Source organism: Schistocerca piceifrons, chromosome 9 (genome assembly GCF_021461385.2).
Source record: "Schistocerca piceifrons isolate TAMUIC-IGC-003096 chromosome 9, iqSchPice1.1, whole genome shotgun sequence".
NCBI lineage: Eukaryota > Metazoa > Arthropoda > Insecta > Orthoptera > Acrididae > Schistocerca > Schistocerca piceifrons.
In genome coordinates this window covers 49,592,399-49,615,073 of record NC_060146.1, presented here as the reverse complement: position 1 = coordinate 49,615,073, position 22,675 = coordinate 49,592,399, and the positions used below count along the sequence as shown (strand labels likewise).

Here is a 22,675-nt window from a genome sequence, read left to right as displayed (position 1 = left end):
CTCGCCGGCACGTTTTATCTCTTTTACAAGGCGACCTTACAGCCACCTCCTCTGACAGTTTCTCTGTACCTACGCTACCGGCCATTAAAGTTGCTGCACCATGTAGATGACGTGCTACACACACAGAATTAACCGACAGGAAGAAAATGTAAATGATTAGCTTTTCAGAGCATTCACACGAGGTTGGCGCCAGTGGCGACGCCTACAACATGGGTATGAGGAAAGTTTCCACCCGATTTCTCATACACAAACAGCAGTTGACCGGGGTAGCCTGGTGAAACATTGCTGCGATGCCTCGTGTAGGGAGGCGAAATGCGTACCATCACGTTTCCGACTTTCATAAAGGTCGGATTGTAGTCTATAGTGCTTGCGGTTCATCGTATCACGACATTGCTGCTCGCGTTGATCGACATCCAATGACTGTTAGCAGAATATGGAATCGGTGGGTTCAGGAGGGTAGTACGGAACGCCGTGCTGGATCCCAACAGCCTCGTATCACTAGCAGTCGAGATGACAGGTATCTTATCCGCATGGCTGTAACGGATCGTGCAGCCACGTCTAGATCCCTGAGTCAACAGATGGGGACGTTTGCAAGACAACTACCATCTGCACGGACAGTTCGACAACGTTTGCAGCAGCATGGACTATCAGCTCGGAGACCGTGGCTGCAGTTACCCTTGACGCTGTGTCACACACAGCAGCGCCTGCGATTGTGTACTCAATGACGAACCTGGGTGCACGAATGGCAAAACGTCATTTTTTCGGATGAATCCAGGTTCTGTTTACAGCATCATGATGGTCACATCCGTGTTTGGCGACATCACGGTTATCGGACACTGGAAGCATGTATTCGTCTTCGCCATACTGGTGTGTCACCCAGCGTGATGGTATGGAGTGCCATTGGTTACATGTCTCTGTCAGCTCTTGTTCGCATTGACGGCACTTTGAACAGTGGAAGTTACATTTCAGATGTGTTACGACCCATGGCTCTACCCTTCATTCGATCCCTGCGAAACCCTACATTCAGCAGGATAATGCACGACCTCATGTTGCAGGTCCTGTATGGGCCTTTCTGGATGCAGAAAATGTTCAGCTGATGTCCTGGCCAGCACATTCTCCAGATCTCTCACCAATTGAAAACGTCTGGTCAATGGTGGCCAAGCAACTGGCTGGTGACAATGCGCCAGTCACTACTCTTGAAGAACTGTGGTATCGTGTTGAAGCTGAATGGGCAGCTGTACCTGTACACGCCATCCAAGATGTGTTTGACTCAATGCCCAGGCGTACCAAGGCCGTTATTACGGCCAGAGATGGTTGTTCTGGGTACTGATTTTTGAGGATCTATGCACGCAAATTGCGTCAAAATGTAATCACATGTCAGTTCTAGTATAATATATTTGTCCAATGAATACCCGTTTATCATCTGCATTTCTTCTTGGTGTAGCAATTTTAATGGCCAGTAGTGTATGTATGTATGTATGTGTCTACTAAACCGGGGAGCTAAAAACGATGGAGAGGCTTCCTCCAGTAGTAGCCCTCCGTGGTTCGCAAGCCCACAACAGGCCACAGCAGTCCACCCACCCCACCTCCTCTCACACCCAGGGTTATTGAGCGATTCGGCCCCCAGTGGACCCCTCTGGGAATGTCTGATACCAGACGAGTTTAGCACCAAATGCTTGTGTGGTAGATTAATTACGGTGCACAAGCACGTGGAGACTGTATTTGTGCAGCAATCTCCGACATAGTGTAACCGAGACGGAATAAGGGGAATCAGTTCGCATTCGCCGAGCCAGACGGAAAACCGCCTTAAAAACCATCCACAGGCTAACCGGCACAGCGGACCTCGATACTAAAACGCCGGGCGGATTCGTGCCGAGGACTGGCACGCCTTCGCTCTTGGGAAGCAGCGCGTTAGACTGCGTGGCTAGACGGGCTGGCTTTTGTACCTATATGTCAGCGTCGAGGCTTAGCTTCCTAAAGCGGTACAAAAAATGCGACCCTGTCGATTTGAAGAAATCCGAGCGCTCTTAAGGACAGATCATTCATCGTAATTTTAACACAGCTGCCGGTAGCCCGGCGCAAGAAAAATACGTAAATTTTCTAAAAATACCTCTCAGTGAAAAATTTCATTTACAATGTGCTGTGCCGAAGTTTGCAAGGCACACCACAAGGAAAGGTTTACTATTTACTGTGTATTTCTTATTTTAACGTTGTAATTATACACATTTTATTTCTTTTCACGTCATGTAGGACACACTAATACATGTCAGTAGTGATCCAGTTTTCTTTTTAATAAAGACTTCATGAGTACCCACCTCTGCCTTTATTCCAATCTTCTATTACTCCTTCTCCTCCTGCCCTCTCTCTGCCCATCTCCTACTCTTTGCTCTCTCTTGGTCCAACTGCTCTCACTCTCTGTATTCATCTCCTCCTCCCCCAACTTTCTGTTCACTCCCCTCTCTCTCTGTCCACCTCCTCTTTCCCCTGACCATCTCCTGCTCTTCCTCCTCGCTCTATCAATCTCCTCTCTTATTTCTTTGTTCAGACAGTATGTAGGAAGTGTTCCAATTTTGGCTGAAATCGGTCCAGGGCAGGTTTCTTCTTGTTGAATTTTTTACATCAATCTTCTGACTAATTTGATCCGGCCCGCCACGTATTCATCTTCCTTGTCAACCTTCCCACCTCACAGTACCACTTGCAACCTACTTTCTCAATTATTCTCTGGATGTATTCCAATGTCTGTCTTCCTCTATATATTTTACCCTCTACTGCTCCCTCTATAAGATTAAGGAGAAACTTTTTACACGTGGCTCTGCTAATGTATGCACATGTCACATACACTCTATGTGATCAAAAGTATCCCGACACCTGCAGAACCACGCGTTTTTCATGTTAGGTGCATTGTGCTGCCACCTACTGCGAGATAGTTCATATCAGTGACCTCAGTAGTCATTAGACATCGTGATAGAGCAGAACGTGCGCTCCGTGGCACTCGAGGTATCGAGTGTGGTCAGGTGATTGGGTGTCACTTGTTTCATACATCTGTACACGAGATGTTCACACTCTTCAACATCCCTAGATCCACTACTTTCGATGAGATAGTGAAGTGGAAACGTGAAGGGACACGTAAAGCAGAAAAGCGTACAGGCCGACCCCGTTTGTTGACTGACAGAGACCACCGACAGTTGAAGAGGGTCGTAACGTGTAATACGCATCTATCCAGACCATCACACAGGAATTCCAAACTGCATCAGGATCCACTGCATGTACTATGACAGTTAGGCGGGATGTGAGAGAACTTGGATTTAATGGTTGAGGGGCTGCCCATTAGCAACACATCACACCAGCGTAAATATCATACGACGCCTCCCTTGGTGTAAGGAGCGTAAACATTCGGCAACTGATCAGTAGAAAAACGTTATGTGGAATGACGAAACACGGTACACAATGTGGCGATCCGTTGGCAGAGTGTGGGTATGGCGAATGCCCGGTGAAAGTCATCTGCCAGAGTGTGTAGTGCCAGCTGTAAAATTCGGTGGCGGTGGTGTTATGGTGTGATCGTGTTTTTCATGGAGGGGCTTGCACACCTTGTTGTTTTGCGTGGCACCATAACAGCAAAGGTCTACATTGTTTTAAGCACCCTCTTGCTTCCCACCGTCGAAGAACAATTCGGGGATGGCGACTGCATCTTACAACAGAATCGAGGACCTGCTCATAACGCTCGGCCTGTGGCGGAGTGGTTACACGACAATAACATCCCCGTAATGGACTGGCCTGCACAGAGTCCCGGCCTGAATCCTGCAGAACACCTTTGCGATGTTTTGGAACGCCTACTTCGGGCCAGGCCTCACCGACCGACATTGATACCTCTCCTCAGTGCAGCACTCCGTGAAGAATGGGCTGCGATTCCCCAAGAAAACTTCCAGCACCTGATGGAACATATGCCTGCGAGAGTGGAAGCTGTCATCAAGGGTAAGGGTGGGCCAACACCATATTGAATTCCAGCATTACCGATGGAGGGCGCCACGAATTTGTAAGTCATTTTCAGCCAGGTATCCGGATACTTTCGATCGCATATTGTATTTAACATATTTCACACGTATTTGAACACACATGAAATGACACAATCTCAAAGACAGAATGTCATCTTTTTTATCAGACAAATTAAAATTAAAAGAGTATTTATAGTCTTTTTTAATCATTGCTTACACAGATGATAAATCGTGCTTATTGTCTTTGTCCTTTTCACTCGATGGCATTTCACATGTAAAAACGTCAGTGTTTTTCACATATTACAGGAAAATATTAAGTCCTTTCTTCAGGTATATTCACAGGGAAAAATACGCCAGCAGGGGCACAGTATGGGAGTTCGGTCGGTTCTGGAGGCGTACTCGGATAGCCGAATTGGTTTGGGAGACCACTTTCGATAAACGGAAAATTCGGGTTCGAGTCCCGGCTGCCACAAATTTTCTTGAAACAAACAGCTGAAATCAATGTCTATTCGCAGATTAGAATCTGGTGCGTGGAGCTCTCGGTGAAACACCACTCCTCTCTTGAAATGTCAGTCACTGGAATTTAATGAGCCTTTCCTTGACGCAGTCTCGCTTTATAACGAACCGGTGACAAAACTCCTCCATTGATTGTACCTCGTAACTGACCCAGATTGACGACCAGTTGCAAAGGCTGCAAATCAAGGTTTTTTAACATACCCCTTCGTTAGTGAATTCCATTTACTTAGGACTGTTGCAGTGATTTTCCGTCTCTCATCTACGAGGCAGTGCTGAAAAGCAATACCTCCAAATTTTTTGCGTGTAAATTCTCAAAGATTTTTAAATGAAACAAACTTAATTAACATTCTACATCTTTATTCTTGTTGTCTCCATATTTGTAGCTCCCTGCCGCTAGAGGGCACCGAATTGTAACATGTAACGTGGCGGTGCATAGCGTATGTATTTCGGTGCATGACAGACACACACTCAGAACACAGAATGCACGAATTCGAAGAGTTCTTTCACAAATGTCAAAAATAACAAACATTCTACAGTGACGGTATCAACAAACTGATCTCACGCTGGGAGAAATGTGTTCGTCACCAGGGTGACCATGGTGAGTTATACATATGGAGAGACGACGAATAAAGGTGTAAAAGATTAATAACGTTCGTTCTAATTAAAAAGCTCTGTGAATTTTCATATGAAAAATTCAGAGTCATTACTTTTCAGCACCCTCTCGTACTTTCCCTGTTATCAGTTTCTACTTTAGATCGCTCCGGACGTTGACTCTCACATATTTTAGGTTTTTTTACGCTTCTTCATTGTCTGGTCTTAATTCGCGAAGGACTTTTTTGTGGGCCGACGGAGTCGTAACTCTTCCTAAGCCCAACAAAATGTAAATTCCACTTCTGATTTTTCTGTTCAGTCCTTTGTACAACCGGGAGCCATCGCTACCTTTACATATTTGAGCAGTCCCACGCCGCTAAAAAATGGTTCAAATGGCTCTGAGCACTATGGGACTTAACAGCTGTGGTCATCAGTCCCCTAGAACTTAGAACTACTTAAACCTAACTAACCTAAGGACATCACACACGTCCATGCCCGAGGCAGGATTCGAACCTGCGACCGTAGCGGTCGCGCGGTTCCAGACTGTAGCGCCTAGAACCGCGAGACCACCGCGGCCGGCCCCACGCCGTTAGCGCATACGTTCCTCTCGACATGAGTTACCCAGGGCAGACACTGGCTGAGCTATTGTCTTGTGATTCCTGTATCGCCGTGCTGCGGCTCTGTGGCGAGGGAATTCCAATGCTTACCATTACTTCAGAATTGTACCTGCAAAAAGACAAAATAATTTACAACTTAATTCTTACGAGGCGATTTATTATAGTCCTTCGTAAATCTAGCACAGCATTAAAATGTACACTGAAGAGCCAAAGAAACTGGTACACCTGCCTAATATCGCGTGGGACCCCCTCGAGCACCCAGAAGTACCGCGACGTGACATGGACTCGACTAATGTCTGAAGTAGTGCTGGAGGGAATTCACACCATGAATCCTGGAGGGCTGTCCATAAATCCGTAAGAGTACGGCAGGGTGGAGATCTCTTCTGAACAGCACGTTGGAAGGCATCTCTGATATGCTCAATAATGTTCATGTCTGGGGAGTATGGTGGCTAGCGGAAATGTTTAAACTCAGAAGAGTGTCCCTCGAGCCACTTCCAAGCAGTCCCGGACTTGAGAGTATCGCATTGTTCTGTTGGCACTGTGCAAGTCCTTCGTAATTCACAATAGACATAAATGGGGATGGTGGTAAAAATAAAATATCGTGTGGCTAGGGCCTCCCGTCGGGTAGGCCATTCGCCGGGTGCAAGTCTTTCGATTTGACGCCAATTTGGCGACTCGCTCGTCGATGGGGATGAAATGATGATGATTAGGACGACACAACACCCAGTACCTGAGCGGAGAAAATCCCCGACCCAGCCGAGAATCGAGCCCGGGCACTTAGGATTGACATTCTGTCGCGGTGACCACTCATCTACCGGGGGCGGACGGGGATGGTGGTGATCAGACAGGATGTTCCGTACGCGCCACCTGTCCGAGTCGTACCTAGACGTATCACAGGTCTCCTATCACTCCAGCTGCAGAGGCCCCACACCATTGCAGAGCCTTCACCAGCTTGAACAGTCTGATGCTGACATTCAGGGTCCATGAACTGATGAGGTTGTCTCCATACCTGTAAACGACCATCCGCTCGATACAATTTGAAACTAGACTCGTCCGACCAGGCAACATGTTTCCAGTCATCAACAGTCCAATGTCGGTGTTGACGGGTCGAGGCGAGGCGTAAAGCTTTGTGTCGTATAGTCATCAAGGGTACACGAGTGGGCCTTCGGGTCCAAAAGCCCGTATCGATGACGTATCGTTGAATGCTCCGCACGCTGACAGTTGTTGATGGCTTTACCGGATTCCTGATCAAACAAATTTCGGGTTTGCATCCGGCACCACTTCCTCGTAACCTCGGTGATGCTAAGTCCCAACGCTCGCTCGTCCACGATAACACGACGTTCAAAGTCACTTCAATCTTGATAACCTGCCATAGCAGCAGCAGTAACTGATCTATCAACTGCGCCACACACTTGTTGTCTTATATAGGTATTGCCTGTTGCACCGCCATATTCTGCCCGTTTACACATCTCAATACTTCGCACGATATTTCAACTGGGCACCTGCCAGTTTTTTTTTTTTTTTTTCATTTATTGAATTTCAATTCCCCCCGAAAGGGGCGGGCTGGCAGCAGCTTAGTATGCCGCTCTTCAGCCGACAGATTTTGTGACAGAGATCAAGAGAACAAATAATGAAAAACAGGCGATAAAATCGGAGACTTAGAGAGTAACAAGGCGAAAAGAAATCGTGGAACTTAAAACAACAACACAGGGATGATGACGCTAATAAAAATACATACAAAGCAGACAGGGAAAACAATAGACAATTAAAAAAAAACACGGCGACAGTCTGGATTCTGTTCGCAAAGGACATAAAATTCACACCTAGCGACAGCATGGTTTCTGTTCGCAACACGAGAAAGACAAACAACACTGAATAGTCACTGGAACACTGCACTAAAAAGTTGGCAAATGTGACACCACAGTCGAGACCAGGGGGGGAGGGGGAAACTGGACAGAAGATGGGAAAACAAAAAAGGGGGGAAAGGAGAGTAAAAGCGAAGGGGGGGGAGTCGGGAAAGGAGCTGAAGGAGGATGAGGACCCATAAGAGGGGTGGGGGGCAGACGCGACAGGGAGTGGGGTAGGCAGAGGAGGGGAATACAAAAGGACTGGGGGGGAGAAGGGAGGTAGGGAGAGGTGTAGCGGGGAGAAAACAGGACGGAAGGGGGGGGGGAAGAGGGAGCCCAGGGAAAGGACAGAGGAAAGGAGGGGGATTGAGGATCAGAGTTGATAGGAAGGATAAATGGAGGGAGAGAGGGCATCATCCGGGAGGAGGAGTTGATGGAAGCCACCTTGGGAAAGGAGATGGAGGGTGTAGAGATGGAGGGTAGGGGGGACACAACGGTGAAGACGTGGCAGTGGGGTGGGGATGGGAGAGGAGAGGAGCAACCAGGGGGTGAGGGGGTTCAAGACGGCGGGAGGTGTAGAGGATGCGCATATGTTCGAGGAATAGGAGCAGATGGGGGAAAGGAATGAGATCATAGAGGATCTGCGTGGGGGACGGGAGGCGGATACGGAAGGCGAGGCGGAGTGCATGACGCTCAAGGATCTGGAGGGACTGATAGAATTTGGGGGGGGCAGATATCCAGGCAGGACTGGCATAACAGAGGATGGGACGGATGAGGGATTTGTAGGTGTGGAGGATGGTAGAGGGGTGCAACCCCCATGTCCGGCCAGAGAGGAGTTCGATGAGTCGGAGGCGGTTGTGGGCTTTGGATTGGATGGAGCGGAGATGAGGTATCCAGGTGAGGTGACGGTCAATGGTGAGGCCAAGGTAGGTGAGGGTGGGGGTGAGGCGGACAGGATGTGCGCAGACAGTAAGGGAGAAATCCAGGAGTCGGAAGGAGCGAGTGGTACGACCTACGATGATCGCCTGGATCTTGGAAGGATTGAGTTTCAGGAGCCATTGGTTACACCATGCGGCAAAAAGGTCAAGGTGATTCTGGAGAAGCACCTGCCAGTCCTCCGTTCCGCAATATATAGCGTACTGTAACTATTCTGCGCATGCGTCGAAAACTTGATAGATGAACCACACTGCCATCCGGCAGCGCCCTCGCTGGTGGAATAGCGGAACTCGGTCGCCCTCTGCGTTGCTGTTTGCCGCGGCCGTCGACGCACTCTGTCGTCTTCGATTTGAGCAAATCGTGGAGATGATGGGATTCCGTGCACTGTCCAGCTGGTAGCCGCTGTCACGGTTTAACAGATTTTCCGCCAGTCGTATTTCTACGGATTCTTTGATAATGGAGTGCCAAAAAGACGTCGCTGTGGACAAAATCATTGTTTTCTCATACTCCATTGCAAACCCGAAATTTGTTTGGTCAATTCGCCTGGAAAATTTTGAAATTCACATCGGATTCCTGATATTCGCGGTACGCTCGTGAAATGGTCGAACTAGAAAATCACCACTTCCTCGTAACCTCGGTGATGCTAAGTCCCAACGCTCGCTCGTCCACGATAACACGACGTTCAAAGTCACTTCAATCTTGATAACCTGCCGTAGCAGCAGCAGTAACTGATCTAACAACTGCGCCAGACACTTGTTGTCTTATATAGGCATTGCCTGTCGCACCGCCATATTCTGCCCGTTTACACATCTCTCTGTATCTGAATACCCGTTTCTTTGGCGCTTCATTGTAATCGAGAGTGCGTTTCAATCTGTTACCTTCTTGACCTCATGCTACTCAAAGAACGTATTTTCGTTCACTACGTTTCAAATGGTACTAATTTCTTCTGCACCACAGTTTTGGCGTAAATTTCAATGTTTCTAAAGCATTTTTCTACGAGTGGTGTTCAATAAGTAATGCAACCTCTTTTTCTGAAAGCAGGTTGGTTTCATTCACGATTTCAGTTTATTGTATTGTTCCCCACTCTTCTACTTTTCAACATAATCTCCGTTCAGTTCGACGGGATTTCTTCACCTTACTAGGAAGCCCTGTATGCCTGCATGGTAGCATCAGGAACCTCCTCATCATCCAAGTGCTGCTTCCCCGCGGGTGCATCCTTCTTCATTGGGCCAAACAGATGGAAGTCGGGCGATGCGAGATCCGGGCTGTAGAGCGGATGGGGAAGAACAGTTCAGTGACGTCTTGTCAGCTCCTCTCAGGTGCGCATAAATGCGTGAGGCCTTGCGTTGTCACGGTGAAAGAAACGTTCATCCCCAATTTTTGTGGCGGTGGACATGCTGAAGCCATTCCCTTAATTTCCTGAGGGTAGTACAGTACACTTCAGAGATGGTCGTTTCACCATAAGGGAAGACATCAGAGTAACCTCCCAGAAGGGTGCCGACATCATTTCACCGGCTGAGGGAACGGCTTTGAACTTCTTCTTCTTCTTCTTCTTCTTCGGAGGAGAGATGGTGTGGCCCCACTACACTGACTGCCGTGTTGTTGCGGTTCGAAGTGATGAACACCTGTGACCGTGCTCGACAAAAAAAATTATCACAGTCAGTCTTGTGACGCGAAAGAAACTCCGAACAGATGGTCCTTCGTTGCTCTTTATGGTCTTTTGTTAGGCAGCGATGTATGCAGCGGGCACAATTTGAGTATCCCAGCTGTCGGAAGAGTGTGTAATCACTACCAACAGAAAAGTCAAGGTGAGCAGCGAGGTGTTTGATTGTGATCCGTCGATGACCTCGAATGAGAGTGTCCGCACGTTCCAACACTGCAGCGGTCACAGGTGTGTGGTCGGACAGACTTGCTCGATCTTGTTGTGATGGTGAGATGTGCCTTGACCTTTCGGTCACTGTCAGGTATGCATAGACACTCTGCAAGCTCCTGTTAATATCTGCGATGCTCCTGTTTTCTGCAAAAACACATTCTGTGACAGTTTCTACTTGGAACGTACCTCCATAACAGACGCCATTTTGAAGGCTGTGTATAGCGCCGCTACATACTGGAAGGTCTTGGAATTATACTGGCCGATATGGGAATACTCCGAGGTATCCCACTATTCAGCATTTTTTCAACCGAAATTAGCCGAGAAAAGAACGTGTTGCATTACTTATTGAATGCTCCTCGTTTAAACAGATATCTATAGTGCACGTCATTTACGATGGCGGCCGAGTTTAGGTTCATTCTGCGCATCTGACGTCACAAAACAGAGTCAGCCAATGAACAGAGAACGACGTTGCCAGAGCTCGACTGCAGTGCAGAGCACGGACGAGTGTCTTCAGTTTTAGAAACGTTCAGTCATAAATAAAGTAATTGAACAAAAGCAATGTCTTGATAGCAGACTTTCTTTTATAGAAAGTTTGGAAAAAGCATTCTTTATACCAATCGCTTCATATTCTATTAATTGATTAAACCAAACAAGCAATAAGCCTCCTAATTCAGGCGATAGCAAGGAAAGGAGTTTGTATCATTCTCACGAACCGCTTTTCGCAATAAAGAAGAGCGGTAATTGTTTATTTCCTATTGTACTTTGACGAAATGTGAGTAATTCATAGCCATACCAACACTGTTTGTCGGTATTTTGCGTGATATTTTAGAGTCCTCCTGGACTTCTGTTCAATGACGAGCTGCGTTAGCGTAATGGCTAAGCGAAAGGGCCGGCCGGGGTGGCAGAGCAGTTCTAGGTTCTACAGTCTGGAACCGCGCGACCGCTATGGTCGCAGGTTCGAATCCTGCCTCGGGCATGGATGTGTGTGATGTCCTTAGGTTAGTTAGGTTTAAGTAGTTCTAAGTTTCAGGGGACTGATGACCTCAGAAGTTGAGTCCCATAGCGCTCAGAGCCATTAAGCGAAAGGTTCTGTGTTCAAACCTTGTTCGGTGCTTAATATTTTCTTTATTTGAAAACAATATGGAAGTGTCTTACTTCATGAATTTTATTCGTTTGAATATAATTTTTTGAAATTTCTAGTGCTTTGTGTCTTTATTATAATCATAATAAGTTTTCGGTTTTTCTAATTTTGTCCTCCAATATTTCTTTTCACAGCAATTAAAAACAATGAAAAGGCGCACATACAATATTCGTGTTACCTGTTTTGTTTGTATATCTTCTCTTACGCAGTCGCTGTTTTACTATTCGTATTGAGATATATTCCTTTGCGACAGTATTAAAAGTATTATTTAGAGCAGAATTTCGGCTCGTACGTTGCTGAGCTACTTGATTGTCTGACGCAATTATTTGCTTCGCTGCTCTGGCAACATCATATTTAATGTTTTCGTCGACTGATCTATGTTTTGGAAAGTACTTACTGTCCGTTGTGACAAACACAAATTGTTTGAGCACTGCGCCTCACTGACAATATATTTTAGTTTCTATGTTTTATTACGTACACAATTCAGTTTTGTGTACTTCGCCAACTTTGTTTTAATCAGAACGTTTTAGAAAAAACGAAATGACTCTGGTATAAATAAAAGTTTTATTACAGTCGAGAAAGACGGAATATTTCTCAATATTACATACAACACCTATCTGGTACTTAAATTAAATGAGATATTGTTATCCAGTAAATTTTATATGAAATTTAGGCATCTTGTCCACATTTTATTCTCAACATTGTGGCAACTGAAATCGACCATACGGAAAGTATACGCTATGGACTTCAACCTCTGCAAACTCTTCAAAATTTCGTGCAATGGAGGAGAAAGAAGCACAATTAACGTATATCAGGTCCAACAATCGACCCTACGCGAAAATTTCATAGCTGCGCGGGGTGGCCGTGCTGTTACATGCGTCATGTCACGGACTGCAGGGCCCCTCCTGTAGGTTTGAGTCCTCCCTCGGGCATTGGTGTGTGTGTTCTTAGCCTATGTTAGTTTAAGTTATTTTAAGTAGCATGTAAAATGGTTCAAATGGCTCTGAGCACTATGAGACTTAACTTCCATGGTCATTCAGGCCCCTAGAACTTAGAACTACTTAAACCTAACTAACCTAAGGACATCACACACATCCATGCCCGAGGCAGGATTCGAACCTGCGACCGTAGCGGTCCCGCGGTTCCGGATTGTAGCGCCCAGAACCGCTCGGCCACTACGGCCGGCTAAGTAGTATGTAAGCCTAGGGACCGATGACCTCAGCATTTTTGTCCCTTAGGAATTCGCACACACGCAAAATTTGGGCCATAATTCTGATAGTACACAGTTGTGACCTTCTGAATGTTCGGGTTTTAAATTTTCGCGCGCACCTATTGTTAGTCACTCGCCACGCCCCACTGATGCCCCCTAATGCCTGCCCGCCAACTACTGTACAGGGGAGCGACAACCGCAGACTTCCCATTCGCGGGATGTTGAAGGCGAGGGAACAGAAAGGTGAGGCGGACACATCTGCCCAAAATCTTTTGAAATCTTGTTTAAGAATGCATGTTATTCTGTGCGAAAATAGTAAGCGGTATGAGAAGATAAAACGTCAACTTCAGACACATACACTGATCAGCCAGAACATTACGACCATCGACCTACGATCGGTATAAACCTATCCAAGCGATAGCAGCACGCACGGTGCATGTAGCGTCGGTGAGAAGAATGTGGAAGGCGCGCGATCTGAGTTTGATCGAGGGCAGATTGTGATCGCCCGGTGGCGTTTCGGAAACTGCACGACTCTTCGGGTGTTCGAGGAGTGCTGTTGTGAGTGTCTTCAACGCATCTACATCTACATCTACATCCATACTCCGCAAGCCACCTGACGGTGTGTCCCGGAGGGTACCTTGAGTACCTCTATCGGTTCTCCCTTCTATTCCAGTCTCGTATTGTTCGTGGAAAGAAGGATTGTCGGTATGCCTCTGTGGGCTCTAATCTCTCTGATTTTATCCTCAAGGTCTCTTCGCAAGACATGCGTAGCAGGGAGCAATACACTGCTTGACTCCTCGGTGAAGGTATTTTCTCCAAAATTCAACAAAAGCCCGTGGCGAGCTACTGAGCGTCTCTCCTGCAGAGTCTTCAACTGGAGTTTATCTATCATCTCCGTAACGCTTTCACGATTACTAAATTATCCTGTAACGAAGCGTGCTGCTCTCCGTTGGATCTTCTCTATCTCTTCTATCAACCCTATTTGGTACGGATCCCACACTGCTGAGCAGTATTCAAGCAGTGGGCGAACACGTGTACTGTAACCTACTTCCTTTGTTTTCAGTTTGCATTCTTCCAATGAATCTCAGTCTGGCATCTGCTTTACCGACGATCAACTTTATATGATCATTCCATTTTAAATCACTCCTAATGCCTACTTCCAGAAAATTTATGGAATTAACTGCTTCCAGTTGCTGACTTGCTATATTGTAGCTAAATGATATGGGATCATTCTTTCTATGTATTTGCAGCACATTACACTTGTCTACATAGAGATTCAATTGCCATTCCCTGCACCATGCGTCAATTCGTTGCAGATCCTCCCGCGTTTCAGTACAATTTTCCATTGTTACAACCTCTCGATATACCACAGCATCATGCGCAAAAAGCCTCAGTGAACTTCCGATGTCATCCACAAGGTCATTTATGTATATTGTGAATAGCAACGGTCCTACGACACTCCCCTGCGGCACACCTGAAATCACTCTTACTTCGGAAGACTTCTCTCAATTGAGAATGACATGCTGCGTTCTGTTATCTAGGAACTCTTCAATCCAATCACTCAATTTGTCTGGTAGTCCATATGCTCTTACTTTGTTCATTAAACGACTGTGGGGAACTGTATCGAACGGCTTGCGGAAGTCAGGAAACACGGCATCTACCTGGGAACCCGTGTCTATGGCCCTCTGAGTCTCGTGGACGAATAGCGCGAGCTGGGTTTCACACGATCGTCTTTTTCGAAACCCATGCTTATTCCTACAGAGTAGATTTCTAGTCTCCAGAAAAGTCACTATACTAGAACATAATACGTGTTCCAAAATTCTACAACTGATCGACGTTAGAGATATAGATCTATAGTTCTGCACATCTGTTCGACGTCCCTTCTTGAAAACGGGGATGACCTGTGCCCTTTTCCAATCCTTTGGAACGCTACGCTCTTCTAGAGCATGGCGAAACCATGGTGAAAGCACGTCCAGACGTCATGGGGTTGGGCGGCCACTCCTAATTACCGATGTCGGATGTCGTAGGCTGCTAAAACAGGATAGGCAGCGAACTGTGGCGGAAGTAACATCAGACTTTAATGCCGAGCAGAATACGTGTCTGAGCACACAGTGCACCCAACACTCCTAATGATGGGCGTCCGCAGCGGACGATCCACGCACGTGCCACTTTTACCACCATGACATCGGCTACTAATACTGAAATGGGCACGTGTCCATCGTCATATTTGGCTTGTAATGCGGCAACTACGTATCCCAGCCCCTAGACAACGAAATCAGCCAAAACTTTTAATATTTCAACTGAGTCTGAGGGTACATAGTTGAGGGCCACTACACCCCACATCATTCATATTTGAAAGCCCACAGTGTGGAGACATAGAACTGACAGACAATACCACCGTTATTCAACGTATGCTGTTTCCAATGGGGATAAAAAAATCATTATTCTGTCCCACAGCAGAGTACTATTGTTAAGATCTGAGCTAACCAAATCCACACGATCTGGTAACAAGTATTCTGCGACATGTACACTCCACTAAGATAGTGGCGTCTAGATTGTGTACTGAGGTGTATTGAAGGGATAAAAGGAAAATCTGAGTGCTGCATATGGCCATGAGTCATAAAGTTTTAGTAAAAAACATTATACAGCACACGTATTCGGTATTTGTGGTAGAAGGTGGTTGGTTTCTTAATGTATGCCTTATACGAGTATGTTGGATGGAAGGGTGATGGCATACATCAGTACCTTAATAGGGGAAGTCCTTGCAGTCTAGAGACAATGTACCATTTTCCACGGTTAGGGAGCCGGCCGTTGTGACGGAGAGGTTCTAGGCGCTACAGTCTGAAACCGCGCGACCGATACGGTCGCAGGTTAGAATCCTGCCTCGGGCGTGGATGTGTGTGATGTCCTTCGTTTAGTTAGGTTTAAGTAGTTCTAAGTTATAGGCGACTGATGACCTCAGATGTTGTCCCATAGTGCTCAGGGCTATTAGAATCATTATAGCCACAGTTAGGAGCAGGAGGTATATTAGGAAAAATTGATATGGCTGCAGCGGGAAATCCATATAAAGCAGAACTGATTGACGTTGAAATGGACCATCAGCCTGTAATGTTGCAATAGCGTTCTGTAGCTGACCGCAAGCTTATAGATTGGGATAAAACAGAATGGATATGTGCGTCTATCTAACGTTTGACAGATACGTTTACATGTTCGTCCGCTAAAAAAAAGTTTTTAAGCCCTGATTTACAACTACGGAAAATGACTGTTCGAGTTTGATCCTGTCTAAATCCTAGCAATGCGGAAGCATTTCAGAAATCAGTATGGGATGGTATATAGTGCCAAAGACTGTAGTTTTAATGGAACATTTGTTAATGAAGACAGGGGGTATCCTACACAGCATTCCTGTACTTAAATAGCGCTGAGAGACATTTGGAACCTCTGTTACACGCATCTGATTCCACTGCACCTCTGGATTCCTGAACATTTTTCTTCCTAAGCAAATTACATTTAATAATCAGAAGGGAGCGTATATGCTTGTATAGGGTGTGGAAACTGTTGTTTTAGTGGGACATATGTTAATGGTGGGAAAGAGTGTCAGACACAGCATCAATGAACTTAAACGGCCCTAACAGACGTTTGGAGATAAAGTTACAGTCCTGTAATTAGCTGGATTGAGGCGTTTTTTCACTGTAAGCAAATTACATTTAGAAACCAGGAGGGACTCTGCATGCACGCGTATGGCATGGAAGATTATAGTTTTAATGGAAAACTTATTAATGGTGGGAAGGAGAATAAACACAGCATCACCGTACTTAAATAGCATTGACTGACGTCTAGAAACTGTGCCACAGTATTTTGCAAATAGTTATGTTTTGTGTGCTTTCAATTCCACATTTATCGCGTTGAAACCCTTTTGGAGTAGCTATACCACCTTGGTTTCAACTCTCGTTGATCTTAGAATGATTGAATGACCGAAATCACAAACAGCACGTCTCCATCTCAGTGCTCCCACCGTCTTAAGACAACAATACCGCAGACCTACTCACGCTCCAGTGCGACACATACTGCTTCCTCCACACCACGTACGCCCATGACACTTTGATGCCTTAGGAACGCGCCCAGCGATGACTGTCAGGCTGTTAATTTAAGTGTAGCAACAGCAAGCACAATGAGTATTGATTCACTTACACTGCTCTAGTTGAAGATGGGAAAGCCGACACAGAATGTGTCGTATTTAGCTGTCAGCTGCCCTTCGACATACATTGAAGCGCCAAAGAAACTGGTATAGGCACGCGTATTCAAATAGAGAGATATGTAAATAGGCAGGATATGGCGCTGTGGTCGACAACACCTATATAAGACAACAAGTGTCTGGCACAGATGTTAGGTCGTTTACTGCTGAAACAATGCAGGGTGTCAAGATTTTAGCGACTTTGAATGTGGTGCGATGGGACACAGGTTCTCCAAGGTAGCTATGAAGTGGGGATTTTCCCTTACGACCATTTCACGAGTGTACCGTGAACATCGGGAATGCGGCAAAACATCAAATCACCGACATCGCTGCGGCCGAAAAAACATCCTGCAAGAACGCGACCAACGGCGACTGAAGAGAATCCTTCTACGTGACAGAAGTGCAAAACTTCCACAAATTTCTGCAGATTTCAATGCAGAGCCACCACAAAGTGTCAGCGTGCGAACCATTCAACGGAACATCATCTATATAAGCTTTTGGATCCGAAAGTCCACTCGTGTACCCTTGATGACTGCACGACACAAAGCTTTACGCCTCGCCTGGGAATATCAACACCGACATTTGACTGTTGATGATGGAACCATGTCTCTTTTCAAGTAGTATCGTGCGGGTAGACGTGTACGGGTATGGAGACAAATTCATGAATCCATGGACCCTGTATGTCAGCAGGGGACTGTTTAAGCTATGGAGGCTCTGTAATTGCCTGGGGCGTGTGCAGTTGGAGTGATATGGGACCCCCGATACGTCTAAATACGACATGCATCATTCGTGTCCATTGTGCATTCCGACGGAAATGCGTAATTCCAGCAGGACAATACGGCACTCCACACGTCCAGAGTAGCTACAAAGTGCCTCCAGAAACGTCCGCTGGCCACCAACTCCCCGGACATGAACATTACTGAGCATATCTGTGATGCCTTGCAACGTGTTGTTCAGAAGAGATCTTCACCGCCTCGTAGTCTTACGGATTTATGTACAGCCCTGCAGTATTCATGGTGTCCGTTCCCTCCAACACAACTTCAGACATTATTCGTGTCCATGACACGTTATTTTGCGGCATTTCTGCGAGATGGCGGGGTCCATACACGATATTAGGCAGGTGTACCAGTTTGTTGGGCTCTTCAGTGTATGTGTCAAATGGTTCAAATGGCTCTGAGCACTATGGGGCTTAACTTCTTGGGTCATCAGTGCCCTAGAACTTAGAACTACTTAAACCTAACTAACCTAAGGACATCACACACATCCATGCCCAAGGCAGGATTCGAACCTGCGACCGTAGCAGTCCCGCGGTTCCGGACTGCAGCGCCTAGAACCGCACGGCCACAGCGGCCGGCTGTATATGTCAGTTTGCCACACAGATTCTTCCACGTATTCGATCCTCACTACACATCCTCAATTTCCACTATAACTTTGATGTCATTGTGAGCTGCTGTCCAAACATGGACCCGTTTATGGTTTACTAATAGCTACCGGTGAACAGTAACATCGATTCGGCAACTCAACACCAGATAGTTGCTGTCCACCAGTCTTGTGAGCCCACATCAGTTCGTGTTACGTGGTTGACCTGCGAAGCAAAAGCATCAAGTTGATGCTGCTAGGATCGTATAGGTTGGCATACTCTATTCGAATATGTAACGGAAGAAAGAATAAAAACGAATCTCTGGGAAAGACGACTTGTTTCTCTCGGAAACATAATTGTCGATTATGGTATGTATGGAAGCATACAGACAACCATTTCTTACTCCATACCTCTTGATGTTGAGATGGGGGGCATTCGATAATACTGATACGATGTACCCTCCACCACGTACTGCATAGCGACATGAGACGTATTTGTTTTATATGCAGGATGTTCCCAGGTGATGAGCAGGCGGGCAGGCGGGAAGACCTACATTATGTGATCAAAAGTGTTCGGACACCCCCAAAAACATACGTTTTTCATATTAGGAGCATTGTGCTGCCACCTACTGCCAGGTACTCCATGTCAGCGACCTCAGTAGCCATTAGACATCGTGAGAGAGCAGAATGAGACGCTTCGTGGAACTCACAGACTTCGACACATGGTGACGAGATTGAGTGTCATTTGTGTCATACCTCTGTACGCGAGATTTCCACACTCCAGATATTCCTAGGTCCACTGTTTCCGATGTGATGGCGAAGTGGAAACGTGAAGGGACACGTACAGTACAAAACATTACAGGCCGACCTCGTCTGTTGACTGACAGAGACCGCCGACAGTTGAAGAGGGTCGTAATGTATAAGAGGCAGACATCTGTCCAGACCATCACACAGCAGTTCCAAACTGCATCAGGATCCACTGCCAGTACTATTACAGTTAGCCGGAAGGTGAGAAAAATGGGATTTCATGGTCGAGTGGCTGATCATGTGCCACACATCACGCCGGTAAATGCAAAACGACGCCCCGCTTGGTGTAAGGAGCGTAAACATTCGGGAACTGAACAGTGGAAAAACGTTGTGTGGAGTGACGAACGACGGTACATAATGTGGCGATCCGATGGTAGAGTGTGGGTATGGCGAATGCCCGGTGAAAGTCATCAGCCAGAGTGTGTAGTGCCAACTGTAAAATTCGGTGACGGTGGTGTTATGGTGTGATCGTGTTTTTCATGGAGGGGCTTGCACACCTTGTTGTTTTGCGTGGCACTATAACAGCAAAGGTCTACATTGTTTTAAGCACCCTCTTGCTTCCCACCGTTGCAGAACAATTCGGGGATGGCGACTGCATCTTACAACAGAATCGAGGACCTGCTCATAACGCTCGGCCTGTGGCGGAGTGGTTACACGACAATAACATCCCTTTAATGTACTGGCCTGCACAGAGTCCCGATCTGAATCACATAGAACACCTTTGCGACGTTTTGGAACGCCGACTTCGTGCCAGGCCTCACCGACCGACATCGATACCTCTCCTCAGCGCAGCACTCCTTGAAGAATGGGCGGCCAATCCCCAAGAAACCTTCCAGCACCTCATTGAACGTATGGCTGCGAGAGTGGAAGCTGTCATCAAGGCTAAGGATAGGCCAACAGCGTACTGAATTCCAGCATTACCGAACTTGTAAGTCATTTTCAGTCTGGTGTGCGCATACTTTTGTGTATGGTGGGACTCGTAGTTGTTATAAACTTAACTAAATCTATAGCACATTAAAAGGACCAGCATTCCCTTACACTGTCATCAGGAGCGTTAATTGCAGTAAAATGCCTAGTAGTAAGCATCTGGAGCGATCTGAAGAAAATGCATATGCCGAGCTCCAATTTTCTGCTAGAATCTTAAGGGCAGCAACCTAAGCACTAAGAACTAACAGGGTGGTGAGCTAAAGCAGAAGAATATCTCAGGCTCCAATTCATTTGCATGGATTTTGAAGTGCCTGTAATCTACTCACTACGAAGTTACAGTGTAGGAGGCGAGTGTCCGAAGTTGCCGTCGGCATGTCACCTAGCTACTGTGTCACTACAGTTCGGATCGAGGTTTAAGAGACTCTAAGATGACTGCCGTTGCTACTTGTTGGTTAATTGGGTCTCGATGTACGATAATCGGATAAGTGTGTAAGTAGTGGGTTTGCTTGTAAATAAATAACTACTACTACGCACAACGGGTCTACCCAAGTGAATATACTCTGCTCTAGACGGAGTACGGGTTGGTCCACTATCGAATAGCTCTTCGGGGGGAAAAATGAACAGCGCTCTGATTAAATCCCGAATCTCCCCCTACTCTTGCAGTAGCTCTGAATTACGCTTGGAGGTGTGAGCCTGTTACACCAATGTAAATGATTCAATGCTTAATGTGTTGGACGCTCTGTGATACTACTAAATCCGTATTGTGGAGATATGCCCCATTCGAAAAAAGGTGATATAATTCTCACGAAACTGTGCTGTCAACAAAGACTCTGACACCATTACGGTGTCGTGTTTGTAGCGTAGTAAACATATAAATACGATAAAGGAGAGTAATATACGTACAGGAACATACAGGGCTATTACAAATGATTGAAGCGATTTCGTAAATTCACTGTAGCTCCATTCATTGACATATGGTCACGTCACACTACAGATACGTAGAAAAAAAAGTTTTGCTCGGCTGAAGCCGCACTTCAGGTTTCTGCCGCCAGAGCGCTCGAGAGCGCAGTGAGACAAAATGGCGACAGGAGCCGAGAAAGCGTACGTCGTGCGTGAAATGCACTCACATCAGTCAGTCATAACAGTGCAACGACACTTCAGGACGAAGTTCAACAAAGATCCACCAACTGCTAACTCCATTCGGCGATGGTATGCGCAGTTTAAAGCTTCTGGATGCCTCTGTAAGGGGAAATCAACTGGTCGGCCTGCAGTGAGCGAAGAAACGGTTGAACGCGTGCGGGCAAGTTTCACGCGTAGCCCGCGGAAGTCGACGAATAAAGCAAGCAGGAAGCTAAACGTACCACATCCGACGGTTTGGAAAATCTTACGGAAAAGGCTAAAGCAGAAGCCTTAGCGTTTACAATTGCTACAAGCCCTGACACACGATGACAAAGTCAAACGCTTTGAAATTTCGGCGCGGTTGCAACGGCTCATGGAAGAGGATGCGTTCAATGCGAAATTTGTTTTCAGTGATGAAGCAACATTTTTTCTTAATGATGAAGTGAACAGACACAATGTGCGAATCTGGGCGGTAGAGAATCCTCACGCATTCATGCAGCAAATTCGCAATTCACCAAAAGTTAACGTGTTTTGTGCAATCTCGCGGTTTAAAGTTTACGGCCCCTTTTTCTTCTGCGAAAAAAACGTTACGGGACACGTGTATCTGGACATGCTGGAAAATTGGCTCATGCCACAACTGGAGACCGACAGCGCCAACTTCATCTTTCAATAGGATGGTGCTACACCGCACTTCCATCATGACGTTCGGCATTTCTTAAACAGGAGATTGGAAAACCGATGGATCGGTTGTGGTTAAGATCATGATCAGCAATTCATGTCATGGCCTCCACGCTCTCCCGACTTAACCCCATGCGATTTCTTTCTGTGGGGTTATGTGAAAGATTCAGTGTTTAAACCTCCTCTACCAAGAAACGTGCCAGAACTGCGAGCTCGCATCAACGATGCTTTCAAACTCATTGATGGGGACATGCTGCGCTGAGTGTGGGAGGAACTTGATTATCGGCTTGATGTCTGCCGAATCACTAAAGGGGCACATATCGAACATTTGTGAATGCCTAAAAAAACTTTTTGAGTTTTTGTATGTGTGTGCAAAGCATTGTGAAAATATCTCAAATAATAAAGTTATTGTAGAGCTGTGAAATCGCTTCAATCATTTGTAACAGCCCTGTATTTATAGACAATCATACAGCATCGCTGAATTGTAAATATTATGCTTCTGCATTTCTTTGTGGAGTCCCGGTATATTAAAGGTACACCAGTAAGACTTCCTTGGCCATAAAAACCATATATCTGGCGTGAATGAGATTTTCACTCTGCAGCGGAGTGTGCGCTGATACGAAACTTCCTGGCAGAAGAAGACTGTGTGCTGGACCGAGATTCGAACTCGGGACCTTTGCCTTCCGCGGACAAGGCTCTACCAACTGAGCTACCCAAGCACGACCCACGCCCCGTCCTCACAGCTTTACTTCTGCCAGTACCTCGTCTCCTACCTTCCAAACTTCACAGAAGTTCTCCTGCGAACCTTGCAGAACCAGCACTCCTGGAAGA

General features: G+C 46.4%; 1 protein-coding gene and 1 non-coding gene across 2 annotated transcripts in view; one reads left to right on the top strand and one right to left on the bottom strand.

Annotated features, from left to right (window-relative positions):
- Positions 1-22,675, top strand: part of LOC124716694 — a 213,812-nt gene that overhangs the window by 83,021 nt on the left and 108,116 nt on the right. The window lies entirely within an intron of this gene.
- Positions 22,491-22,564, bottom strand: Trnap-cgg. The gene has a single exon. It is a non-coding gene; the product is annotated as a tRNA-Pro (tRNA).